Source organism: Lytechinus variegatus, chromosome 9, assembly GCF_018143015.1.
Source record: "Lytechinus variegatus isolate NC3 chromosome 9, Lvar_3.0, whole genome shotgun sequence".
In the NCBI taxonomy this organism is placed as follows: Eukaryota; Metazoa; Echinodermata; class Echinoidea; order Temnopleuroida; family Toxopneustidae; genus Lytechinus; species Lytechinus variegatus.
In genome coordinates, this window is record NC_054748.1 from 28,522,919 (window position 1) to 28,537,461 (window position 14,543).

At 37.3% G+C, this 14,543-nt stretch overlaps 1 protein-coding gene across 1 annotated transcript in view; it reads left to right on the top strand.

The window, feature by feature from the left end:
• Nucleotides 1–277: 277 nt before the first annotated feature.
• LOC121421456 overlaps nucleotides 278–14,543 on the top strand; it is a 36,652-nt gene continuing 22,386 nt past the window's right edge. Inside the window, exon 1 of the mRNA XM_041616151.1 lies at nucleotides 278–530. The gene's annotated coding sequence lies outside the window, so the exon portion shown is untranslated. The remainder of the gene's footprint in view (nucleotides 531–14,543) is intronic.

Consider the following 14,543-nt stretch of genomic DNA (forward strand, 5'->3'; position numbering starts at 1 on the left):
ATGGTTTTAGTCATCCACAAAGTTTTATCGACAATTCACGACTTCAAACATGTATTCTGTAATATTGGTATTACCATAACGTACAGTTGGATAATTTTCATTATAGGAAAACAGCATCTTTTAGATCTGTGTGTTGTGAAGAATCGCATTGCAAATACACTGCAGATCTCGTGGTCTTTCTCAGTTACCGAACTTCCTGCGCATGCGCCTTTACGACAAAACGCACTTTTGGCGACATCACGAATCGGAGCAGACGATTCACTTTTTTTCTGATATAAAAAGCGAAAAGCTCCGGTCTCTCGTCCATTTCTATCGCAATACGTTTTGATGCACTTAATCGCACTGGCAAGAAGGCACAAAATACACCAAGATTGTTTTCCACGCTAAGCGTTCTTCATAGTCCGCGGTATTATTTTTCGCTGTCTTTCCGACTTTTATTTCTGGAGAGGTAACGTGCATTCACACTGCCATAGCCAGCTCCATTCCAGCCAATCACTCTCTTGTGCCACCGGAGCACCTTCCAAATTCAGGTAATGTGAAAGGGGTCTTATTTCGAAAAGATAGCTTAGATATTATATTCTCCGTAGTAAATGTTATTGTTTTACTTCTTATCTCTGTAATGAACAATGTATGCACATACCTCTGTTATCATATTCCAATGGAATCATTCGGTAGGGGTTTAACTGAAATATTAATTGACATGTTCAAGTGATTCTTTGTTTTCGGTAGGGAATTACTAAAAACGATTTATATGTTTTATATGCTTCTTTGTTGTCCGTGTAGAACTTTTCGAGCTTGATGTTTTTCTGTTCCTTAAATCAATCTAGAGATGACTTTTTGTTAGTTTAGCATGTAAAAAAAAACTTGCGCAGTGTTTGGGGCATTATGACAATAAAAAACATGTCTGAGCTATGCCGATTGGAATCAATGTTTATATTACAGTTAACTTTTTTTGCTCACTTATTGCCAAAGAATTTTAATATTCTGACTTTGATTAGGAATGCAAAATACGTTTTTGCTTAAGCAGCCAGATAGGCTTCCTTATACATGTGCTTGTTCTTAAACTTGTATGTGTGACCATTCTTATGAAATACCCAACGACTTTGTAAATCATTGTTATTGGGAGTTTTCTCTGAAAAGAAAACGTAAATTTTACTTTTCTATCAAAACACATAGATTACACGATTACCCACGCTCTTTCAGGACTAACGACTCAATCCACTACATGAATAAAAACTTAATATAATAATTTCAAAAAGTTTGTCGGTATTCACTGATATTTGTTTTATGTAGTAAAATTCATATATTATATATCGCTTAAATAGTATATCCTATACATTTTTTTACGTCTTAGTTCAAATCAATCGAATGTTTCGATAACACTTTACTTTCCCTTTCCCTTGCCAACTGGTCCACTCATCACATGGTCTACCTTCATTTAGTCTATTAAATGCCATTCCGTCCATCAGCATTTCTTCTAACAATCATTTGTTCTAGTACCCATTTTTTTTCATTTATTTCGCCAATCAACCCTTATCCAATTAGACCAAATGGTTTATGAAGTAAATGGCTTTTGGATCAACTGTTTATTAGACGAAATGGCATTTAGACCATGTGGATAGTGAACGAATTGATGATAGACCAAAATCAACGATAGTAGACGAGTTGGTAATTAGACGAATTGGCATTAGGCCAATTGGAAATAAACCCTTACGTGCATGTCTTTCAAAGGCTGCATTTTTTGTTTATCTCTGCCTCATTAAGTTCATTCCCTGTTTCCACAATTTCAACTAAACAACAACAAAAAAAGTTTAACGCTCTGAGATACTCCTTCATAAAACAGCATCTTAACCACAAAGACTGCATCCTTCATCCACATAGACAGGTTCATGGTATTGAATATTAAGCATTTATTTAATGAACGGTTCGCTAATGTGCCCATCGCTTTAGACTATATTGAAAAATCTCATTAAGTTTCGTAATGGCTACTTATCTGGCGATTGGAGAAACTTTCCACTATCTAATAACACATCTTCATATCAGTGTGCTTCCGTGATTGAAATCGACAGGGATGTTATTACTTTATCGCCCATACTATGAACCTACTGCTCTGTCGGAGTAGTAGCCCCATGCTTTTACTGACGTCTTGCGTTTAATATCTTTTAAATGAATTCGTTACCTTCAAGACCTCTTTGAATACAAAAACAGCTAATCTTATCCCTTATCAAATTCCTCTCGGATGAAACTGTGGATCAATCTTTTTGGAGTGAAGTGTACATCCGTATGGAGTGCTTTTTAGCTCCTTCTGCAGGTAAAGTATACTCAATAGATGTAAGTGTCACTCGGAAGGGATTGATCCCTCATCCCACTCGTAGAAGAGTGTAATTAGGGACCAGTCAATCTCTTTTTGTATTCAGAAAGATACAGACCACCATCTACCTGCCTTAAATGCTTATGATGTTAGATGACTTTTAACATGATGTTGAATACTGAATAATTTTTGCATGGATCAGCTGGTTCCTGACGTTAATTTGTTAATGAATATCAGGACCCCGCCTTGCAAAGAGTTCAATTGACTCAAATTGAACTTAGATTGCGATAGAGCTAGAATTGCGTATTTAAGAGATGGGAATATTGGGTCAATGACAATTGTGATATTGATTCCAATCTTTGGCACCTCTTGTATACGTCGCCTGGGTCCCATTGCAGAAACGTTGCTATTAATCTAACTTTTCCCATTGCCACACAATGGTCACTACTGTGGTAACGATGTCCAACAGCCAAATAGAATCAAGGATTCCATACAAGTTACCATTGCATGGCAAAGATACCATAATGGTAACTTATGCAACGGGACCCAGTGCCACATAACACAAAGCTTAGAAATTGATCATGGAGATGATTTAACGATTGATAATACACAACAATCAATGCCATCAACCATAGAAATCAACACTATGATCAATCGCTAATCTTTGTTTTTTTTTGTGACCAAGGTTAGGGGTCAACATGTTCATATCAGCAGTAGATAAGGGAGATAACGTTCTGTGTGTGTCTTCTCTTTCTATGGCGCTTCGAGTTGCCATCGCGTTCATATAGGTTTATAACAAAAGTGTAATAACTTCCGTGCACTGTAACACACACATACACCCTCACGCATGCACACACACGCACACCCACCCGTCAATATCCTCAACCTCTCGTGTTGATTTCTCCCACATTTCGCTACTTAGTCCAATTGGGATTTGCCCAAAGTCACACACGCTTAAACCAACCTCACGCACCAACATGTTCATGTGCACACTCTCATACCTCACATATGCACCCACACCCTCAACCTTCCGTGCTGATATCCCACACATATCTCAACTTAATCCAATATCCATTCCCCAAAACACTCGCGTTAGAACAACCCCTCACGCACACACACACATGCACCCCACTCCCACACCTACGCCGTATATCCATTGCCCTTTCAACGCTCACATTTTCATCCAATAATCGCATCGCACACACACACACACATGCCTTCCTTTATTGAGATGTCATCCCCATTGCCAATTCTTATTCTGTCCTCTTTCTGGTTCTGGGAAAAGTGACGTAATAAGTTTATGAAATACACACAGTGATGAAGAACTATTGCCAATTTCTACCTTAAATGATCACATTTTAAAACTATTATACAGAATACGTATCCATGCAAGCCTGCATAGTTAATGGGGAATGTTTTTACCAACTCTTTTTGTTCTTTTCTATGTTCTTTGTGTACTTCTCTTAGTGGTCTTATCTACCATACCTGCTTTACTCGGTTCCATAATTATGATGCGAATTATCTGACTGAGCTTTTTATTTAAACGATTAAATTCTGATTGTTCCACTCTTTTTCTCAATTTCTTTTTATTGATTAAGTCATTAAACATCCTAGAAATTCTAAATACTTACCAGATTAGACAGAGCAGCATCTACATACGATGCACAAATACCACGACTACGTATTATGAAGCATAAATAATTCATAGAGCAGAAAAAGCATTTGTACATGTAATATCAAATATTATACAATTCTTCACCTTTTGAAGTGGAGTTTTGGGGATTGTCTCTTTTCTATAAAGTGAAATTATGTTGTGTTTTTCAGAACATTCAAACGCCTTTCAACTTAAAGGTATTGTTTAACTTTGTGAGCAGCCGATTTAAAAAAATCTCAAACCAAGATAAAACATGTGAACAAGTGTCTGTATTAGAACTAATAAACCCTGAAATTCTGGGCTTTATTTTTGTAACATATCACAAACACAGGTGACAAGTGTGACCTTCTAGCTCAGATTTTTAAAAAGTCAAACCAATGTTAACCAATCACTTTAAGTTAGCAAAGTCAGATACAGCATGTGCACTGCATATTGAAACCATCGTGGTGTGAGTTTACTCCTTGTTGAGAGTTTTTTCGTTGACATTCATGACGTATACCAATCAAGAGGTCTCGTTTAAATCGTTTTTTTTTCAGTCATGCCCATTGAGGTTGGGATTGATTATAAATCGTGGCTGGCCGGGAACAAGATAGATGCTGCATGAAATAACCTCACACTCGTGGGTTCAACGTTCACACAATGCCCTTTCCTCAATGCCCTCCCCAATTTCCTCTGATAAAAAGAAAGGAACACGGATATCAAAATAAAAAAGATGCTATGTTGGATTGAATTGCGATATCAATCATTCAAATTATTCAATATATGACCCTGTTTTTTTTATTTAACAATTCCATACATCATTCATAATTATAGAACCATCCGAAATTGAATATTACTTTTCTTTAGGTCAATATATCGCTAGCATAAGTTTTGACTGATATTTTTAACAGTTACTTTGCAGCAGTATAACTTATTCCTTTATTAGAATTTAAATCACATGTGCGTTTTCCCCTCCTCCTACAAAAGTGATGGAGGCATTTAAAAAAATGAATTATAGTCCTAGATACGACCCTGATAGAATGGATAATTACGTGAGTATCTTGTTTTTGATAAAGATTTATTCGCCAGCCATCAGAGATGGAATTTAAATAAATCCCTACAAATGGCAAGAAGATTCAATAAATTTCAATTACAAGCAGTTCAAGTACGATATAAGTAGAATATCATCATAAAGACCTATCTCTGTGTTTCTCACATAGCTTATGTACGTTTTTATGTAAAAAATGTAAAATGATCAAAAGGCAAAATTATGGTATGTTTATGCATGCCTCTTGGATGAGTTATCTGATCCTGATTGATGTATTGGTAAGAGTTATTGATGACACCCCTTAAAAGCCAACAGACTTTGTATCAATAGTACTCAACGCCAACATGAAATTGAAGAAACGCGTATTTACAATTGGAACAGAACATTTCGATGTAGAAATGTAGTGACAGAGATGATCTTTCGATCAACGGCGTGATGACTTGCCAATTTCCTTACATGTTATTTCTTGACGAAATATCCAAAATAAACGCTCAACACTTAGTACCCCGTTGCAATCATGACTACTCTAATCGAAGTATCATAATTATTCCAACAAAGACACACACTTTATGTCATCTTTCCAGAAATGTATGTAGAGAAACGTTATACATAATATGAACTAACTTTTGATGAAATAATAATAAAAAAGTAAAGTTTCAAGAGCCATTGGATTTTCAATATAAGAACAATGAACTGTATAGTTTGTTGTTAAGACTATTGTAACAATATAGATTTTTATTAGACATTTATCTCCGCTCTCTCGATTACAATTTTAGACCAGAAAATGGGGATCATCGACAGTAGTTGCATTATAAAAATGGGTACTACTTAGTTGTCATTAAAAATCATTGTAATGCAGTATTGGTCACCATACTCATTAATTTAATTGAGAAGTCATCATTATTGGCAAAATGAAAATGGGTGTCATCTAAGTGCAGACCTCACTAAAGATAAGAAAATCAAGGACGGGCACATAAGCATAATGCTTTTCATCTCAACATCCAAGTCAACCCCACCCCAAGAAAAAAAATGTGTAAATTTGCATTTTTCAAATGAAGCAATGTGAGCTTCTTTGGGGGCAACTTTGCACCCCAAGAAGCTTTTTTTCTACACCTAGAACAGTCCAGTAACCAACATTTTGCACCCTTTTAGGATATACAATTATATCCTCCAGAGGAGGTGCAAATTTACATCCTTTGAACCAAAAAAAACCTACGTTTCATTCATACCACAGCCACGAATCCACAAAGAAAGTCCCATCGCCAGCAGACATCTTCAATTGTATTGAATGAGAACAAAAGCGTGAAGTCGTGATTTGTGTATATATGAGACTACAAGCCGGAACTTCTTGCTCGCTTCGACGTTTCCTGTCAAGAACTAGAGGTTTTTCCAGGTCGTTGGGGACCCGTGGGTATACTGGTAACATCTAAAGCTAAACCTAGATCATCTGTTGGAAACGTTCTCGGAGGACGCAGTAATTCGGGCAGGTCACTTCTGTTTTACAAAGCTGTCGGATAGTAACGAGTGACTTTACAAACGACATGTCTGTTGTATGATCATGGTTCTATGATGATAGATCTTATAGGATTCCCTGTCGACTCACGGCATGCCTAGGGCAGGTTCACCGGGGTGCTGTTCGTCGCATGTCTAGGTCAGACTCTCTCCACCTGTCCACTGGCCACGTTAATGGGTAAAGAATTGGTGCATCTCTCCGCTATTCTCCAGGGCTGAAAAGTGTCAATGATAAGGACATGTCCTTTGGCCCAAGATAGAGTCTGAAACTTCCGTAACTATCTAATTATAGAAACTACCATCATTAGAGGGCTCAGATATCAAACTAAATATACTAATGATAGGAGAATCGATTGCCAAGGTGTAAAAGTTACAGGTCTGAGTCTTTATGAGACGGGCCCTTGAGTTCCTAACGCAAAAGCTTACCATCAATCACTAGATTGCAATGGCAAATCGAAGCCATTGTTGAATTATGATGTTGTTCAAAACACTTAAAATGGACCATTTACAATTGTACATTCATATTTGCAGTCCTTGATAACAAGCAATAAATCAAACAAGAAAATAGATCAACAAAATGATTGAAGCAATGTTGCATGCGTTATGTGTTGCAACGGCACCCTCTGTAAATACTCTTTGGACCATCTGTCGCTAGATACATTGATGCACATAGATTATGAATGCTAATTGTTGATTTTGTTCAATATAGCATGATAGGGTAAGATTTGAATATTAAAATCTTGATTTTACGTCTCACAAAAAATGCACAGTTAACCAACTTCCAATCAACATACAAGCAACGAACCTTATTTTCGCTCAGTATCTTTTCTCTTCATTGTAGAGGCCAACAGATTCTTTCTCCCCTTCTGTTTGTGAAGAGAGGAGCTTTATTTTTGATAAAGATGTGACATTCAAAATACTGAAAGGCGATACGATATTTTCTTGTGAGAAAACAACAAAATACTGAAGTTTCGCTGAAATGGAATTGGATATGAGTATTTTTTTACGAGAAGTATTTCATGAAACAAGTAATAAGCGATGTTTACCAAGAAATATGATTTTAACCAATCAGATGCAAGGATATCGGTAGCTTATAACCGTAATTAGTGAAAATCACTGGTTACATGTTTTATGAAATTCTAGGAAGGAATGCAGCCTGAAAATGACTTTCTTCTTGCGAAGACAAACTTAAGCACGTATATAGTAGTGACGGTGTTGTGTGCAAATAGAAACCGAATGCAACTTGCATGATAATTACGATCCGATAGTAAATACTGCACAGGGTTATTCGTAAATTTTGTTTCACTGGCAGCTGTTATAAATACTGAAATACATGAATATGATTGGACGAACAGTCTGAAAAAAAGAGTTTATCCAACATTGGGTAAAATGAGAACATGCATGTTCTCATAATACCAAATGTTTTCTAAATTTTACCCATTGTTGCGTTGAAATCTCCATAAAACGTGCATTTTTCCTAATATGGGTTAAAAATAATACCCAGTAAACATGCACGTTCCCTTCCTACCCAATATTGGGTGAAATGTTACTCAGTGATTTTAGAGCCGCGAAGGCAAATCCTATAGCGAAACCCACTGACAAGACGTTTAGACAAGACGTTCATGAAAGGCTCCCTTAGGCTCTCGCGGGTAGGTCTGTTTCATTCGATGAACAGATGAAGACGAGAAAATGGTGTCGGGAATGATAAATAAAACATTGAGTAGGTCCTTTGTGCATTCGAACGACACGGTCAACAGTCCATCATGTCCATTCGGGAAGTTCCTTCATGATCTTTTCGTTTGCTTGAAACGAACCATGCGTGTTTCAGGGAATTTCCCCTGGACAACAGGTCATTAGTTTTTACTTGAACATCATTTGTCACCTCAGATTCAGACCTGGTTGCATTCTCGTACAATGTACAAATTATTCAAATCTGCAGATTTTCTTCAATGACCTTACTTTTTATACATATATTTGTTTAAATCATGTTAAAACAAATTTGGGCGAGGGTAAAATGGGAATCACGATATTTGCAGATTGCACTGAAACCGGAGAATGTTTCAAAAAAAAAATGAGCAGACAGATCAGGGAAATAATTCACGTTTACTCAAATAACTCAAATATGAGTGCCAAAAAAGTCAACTATACGAATGTATTAAGTCAATACACTCGTACGCACGAGTGCCGAAATCATTCCATCATAGTTATATGCTTTTTCAACGCCCCAACCCCTTACCGCTTATTCCACGCATTCCTTAACGTCGTTCTGCAGATGCAAAATGGGAACAGAATATTCCAGAGACAAATTCACATACTGGTTTCTCGCCGCTTATTGTTTGCAGATATGTCTTAATTGCTGTGTTAAATTATCAAACATCAACAGTATGGTATACCGTCACACTGACAAACCGGAATCGAGAACCGATCAAATATATTGCTTTAGTCTGAATGACATACCATCGGTCGGTTTTGAGTCGGTTTCGGTTACAGTCACACCATCGAAACCGACTCCAGACCGATCAAAGCTATTACGTTATTTCCAATGACATACCATCGGTCGGTTTGGAGTCGGTTTCGGTTAGAGTCACACCAACAAAACCGAATCCAAACCGATCAAAGCTATTACGTTATTACCAATGTCATACCATCGGTCGGTTTGGAGTCGGTTTCGGTTACAGTCACACCAACGAAACCGACTCCAGACCGATCAAAGCTATTACGTTATTACCAATGACATACCATCGGTCGGTTTGGAGTCGGTTTCGTGGGTGTGACTGTAGCTTCATTATTGGTTGTAATAAAGGGAAGATCGGCGCTAACGACCCAGCACCGAGTTATTAATTAGTGAGAGATCAAAACAAGTATGATGGGAAATGATCCAGAGGAATTACAGAGGGGGCGTGTCAGAGCACAAAACCGAGGTAACTAATTCAAGCTTAATGATGGCATATCAATTAGACTAAAGGACAAGTCCACCCCAACGAAAAGTTGATTGGAATAAAAAGAGAAATATCCAACAAGCATAACACTGAAAGTTTCATCAAAATCGGATGTAAAATAAGAAGTGTTTATATTTTAAAGTTTCGCTTAATCTCACATAACAGATATGCACACCCTGGTCAGTATGCAAATGAGGAGACTGATGACGTCATCCTCTAACTATTCTTATGTATTTTATTGTATTTTATTTATCTCTTTTTCTCATTGTCAAGTGAAACAATGATTAATTCTTCCCTGAACATGGAATTAGCATTGTCTAATACTATATGTTTCAGTCAACTTGGTCCTTATCGTCAAATCTATATAAAAAAATGAAATATTGTATAATTCAAACAATAAAAAACAAAAGAAATAGTGGGTGATGGACATCATCTACTGACTCATTTTGTATGACCCTGGATTGAGCATATCTCTGTTTTATGAAAAATAAGCGAAAATTTGAAATGCCACAATTTTTTTATTTTACATCCAATTTTGATGAAATTTTCAGTGTTATGCTAGTTTGATTTTTCTCTTATTTATTCAAATCAATTTTTTTCTGGGGTGGACTTGACCTTTAGGTGTCATTTCACGTGGTTTGCATCTCGCATGACTTGACCTAGACAAATGTAAATATGTAATGGTTATATTTCTGGTAACCCTAGGCCTCGGGGTGAGCGACATTTTTTCCGGCGACAATTGCTCCGGCGACGATTGCTCCGGGTTTTGTCCCGTCTAAGATATATAGGATAAGGGTTGCGATGGGGTTTTATGTTAGGTTGAGGCTAAGGTATTAGCGGATCAATTGTCGCCGGAACAAATATCATGGAAATGATCTCGGTGTTATGAATGGAGAAAAAATTATTGTTTCGACAAGCAGTAAGTGATGATTGGTTTTTTTATGATGTGAACGTATCTGGCATGCCGTGTTATTATCATTTGAAGCGGGATAATACTTTTTAGTTTACCAGCAGAAATGTTGATGTAAATGAAAGCAGCCATGTTCTGCGACTTGCCAGAGGCTGTGTTGACTCATATTCCTTTATACCAATTACAAAGAACGATTAAAACTATTATCGATATGAAAACGGAAAAGTAGTATCTGAATAATGATATCTGTACATTTCAAATTATAAGCAATAATTGATTAATTCCATTTATAAATTCAGATTTAGAAAATTGATTAAATGTTTTTTTTCTCAACATGATATCAATGACAGCTTTAACTGACTATATCCCTGCATTTATGTTACTCTAAATAATTTCCTTCATTAGTACGTGTTACTTGTTTTGTGTTGTAGTCCATGTATTGACCTGCCACCTTCTTTGGGACGGAAGCGGTGGACCTGACTCTTTATATGTATGTATCATTGTCTTTGAACTTGAAAAAAGGTCATGATGAAACAACAACATATGAATATGAATTAATTGTTTAGCGCGTCTGTCTCTTGACGCAATCATAACCTTACAAAATAAAAGCCCCTCAATAGACCCCCCTCACGGGGATAGATCTAGCAACCCACCTCCATATCTATCTGTGATTTTATTCCCCTTTTTGTTTGGAAATCTAGATAGCCCCCCCCCCCCCTCCCCTTCCTCATGAATCAAGGCCTCCTGTTGAAATCCCCGCCTGCTTGCTGGTCCATTTCCGCCTGTATTTATGCGTATATCTCTCTTTTATCTCTTGTTTTTTTCGCGCTCGTTACTTCTCTTTCCTTCCTGTTCGCTCTCTGCCTCCTTTTAAGGCTGTTTTTGACATACTTATCGTGTCACCTTCCTTAAATCTGAACGGCGATCGTCAATTATACATATTGCACAAGATATTTGGGGCACCCATTTAAATCTGCTGATCATACCGCGCTTTGGTTACAAATACCAAACGAATCCCTGTCTCTGGCTTTCAAAATAAAAAAGGGCCTTGTTTAAGCAGAGAGGGGCGTGTTCCAACGATTCTAGATGTAGTGTTAGATGGATTAACCTATACTGGGGATTTAGCAAGAGAGAAAACGGTGTCTCTACAGGCCTTTCTGGGGGTTTTCTGACCGCTTGGCCATTCGATAAGGCAATAATTCCACGGCGGACCCAATTTCCTTTTCGGTGAGAATTCACCGGCGTTTAGTGTCATAGAAAGGACACTCCATGAGGGCCGAACTGAAGTTGAACCTCCGACGCGTTAATCCACGTATTTTCACCGTCGTCTTGATAGTAAGTGGCGAGCCGTAATACTATAGCATTTCATATCTTCAGAGGACTTGCTCTCTCTTTCTGTTTCTCCACCTCTCCCTCTCTTTCTTTGGTTGGAAGAATTTATCTATTTGAAAGGTTACCAGACTGAGTATTTATGTGTTTTTACCACCCTCTATCGTTATTGAATGCCACACCGAAATCAAGAGGTGGGATGAAAAAGGGTTAATTACGTGAATGCAATCCGAAGTTCTCAGGCCCCGGAGAGTGCAATACTGCCACGTGCAGATAAATGACACAGAGGATAAAACAAAGTATCGCTTGGGGAGATTGAGAGAAGGAATCTTTGCAAATAATTTGAGCAACGAATGAAAATATGGGAGGCAAAAAAAATAGACAGGAAATATTATGTTTATAAGAGAGACATTTAAGGGGGCCAGTCTTACAAACGGCCGATAGTACTTATTTCCAAGTCATTCAAATATTTTTTTTCAACTGAGAAAAGAAGATATAAACATGTATAGGCCTATTATTTTTATATAAACTTATTGTAGAAGACAAATAGAGTTGGCAATTCGGTTTAGAAAGAAAAGCAAAATATCAATATGCATCTGCACATGGGTTTATACACAGCAAAAACTGTGGTGTTAACCGGTGTACATAGAGGACCACACCAGTTATTTTACACCGGTGTTAAATTGGTGGTGTTAGTTTTACACCTATAGGTGTTATTACAACACCTTTTGTTATTACATTGACACTCTTTGGTGTTATGTTTAATCTCTAGGGTGTAATTTTAACACCTCAGGGTGGGGTCCTCTATTAACACCAACTGGTGTCAGTTTTAACACCGCTGTTTTTACAGTGTAAGCAACTTCTTTACCTATTTACTTTCAAAATAAAAACTCTTAGTTTCAGTTTAAGGTTTTGATGATATTTATGTGGATTCGATAGTCTGTTCGAGACACATCTGAGGGACGGTGCGGATTGTAGCAGGAATAGAGCGAGCGGTATGTAGGTACGTGAGGGTGTGTGTGTGTGGGGGGGGGTGATGGATCTTTCTCCGTTGAATGTGGTGGCCTTCCCCTTCCCCCTCACCCGCCAATATTTAGTTTGATGGCTGTAGTAACATAATATCAGGGGGGGGGGCGTTTCATGAAGGGACTTTGTCCGACATGTTCTGTTTTATCCGACAGTTACCATAGTAACAGTATCTCTCAGCCAATCAGAATCAAGGAAATTTGTCAGATCTGACAACTTGTCGGACGAAAATGTTGATGAAACGTTCCCCAGATGTTCTGTTAAATTATCAATTAAGAATGAGAAAAAACAAAAGTGTGGAACGCAATGTTTAATCATCGTCACGATGCTACATTCGGGTGTTTGAGAATCATATTTTCACATCGTCTCAAATTTTCTTCGTAGGCGAAATGTTCATACTTGGCATGTTTGGCATTGCTTAAAATGTTTCCGAACACAAATATGAAATCCGTATCTATTTTCATGTAAATTGCCTCAAAGTAGGGTATCTTGCAATGTCAGATGATAACTGACAATTTCATGTGAGTTCACGAATGCAAGGAGCGGGGGCGTGGAAACGAGAGAAAATAAAGTAAATGTCTTGTGTTTACATTATATGAAATACACACCCTGTCCCGTTAAGGCATTTCAATCGCATGGGTTACAGACGTGATCGTGTATCGCACTTCCCGACAAATAGCATTAAAACATCCGAATCATAAAGCCTCCCACTTCGGGATAATATTCCAGGATTATTCACAACTTGTGTTTAACCTGCGCAATTTCGAGCCCTTCGCAAATATATTTCAATGTACCTCTCATAACGCCATTACGTTAAGGGTGGATGCGTGACGCCGTGGTCCAAGATTAACCCCGTGATTGCACGTCCATTTAACTTTCGTTGATCTTCCACGTATCCTGAAGTATAAAACAAGGGTTTAGTTGAGTAAGGGTTAAACTTTTGTGCTACGTAGATGGTAGGAACTTTGATATTCAAGGGCCAGGTGTGTGTTAATGTTGTATGCGTCATGCGAAACTGATTTTTTTTATATACTTTCACATCCGGCATGATAGGGGATAAGAGTGCATCCTATCCAGCGAGATCTGTTTATCAGTGTTTAAGTCGAAAAGCTTTGCAGGGACCTTTAGAAACAGGTTGAGAACCTATGACATTTTGTCTTAAATCATTCCTTAAGCTTTGTTTGTTTTGTTTTTTTGACTTTCATCTCATATTTCACACTAACAGAAGTATTATATAATGATTTTTTTTCATTTCGTATGTTGACTTTCTTTGCGAAAAAATCGAATTTTACATTTTATATTTTAGTGCCCTCTATGAATAATATATTTATTTTTTATAGTTTGAGTGCTGCAAACAATGAGTCCACACTTGCTTGAAAGATATTTACATAATAGATAAGACTTTGATGAATAAAATGTCTATTCGGTAAAGTTCTTACGTGCACGGGGGGGGGGGGGGTATATTGGTGGGTTGAATATTATATCATATAGATACATATTCCTAAATTGTTAAGCCACTGTCATGATGGTTTCAGAAAAAGAAACTGTTAAGTATCGAGTTTCCGATGTTAGTACACACAGGTACCTATAATTTATATGAGTGTATTATCGTTGTTTTTTTTTCTTTCTTGGGGGCATCTGTTGGTTTCTTGAACTGTGTTATATCAATGCTGAAACGGAAGACGCACACTGGCAATTGACTTTATCCAGGTTCAATTAACAATAAGAAAGCACATGTTGAACCTTTCGAACAATTTTAATTTGTTATTTTTTAAAATTTTGTCTAACGTTTGATTCAAAATGGTTTTCTGAGCCAGTGACTATGTCAACTCTAG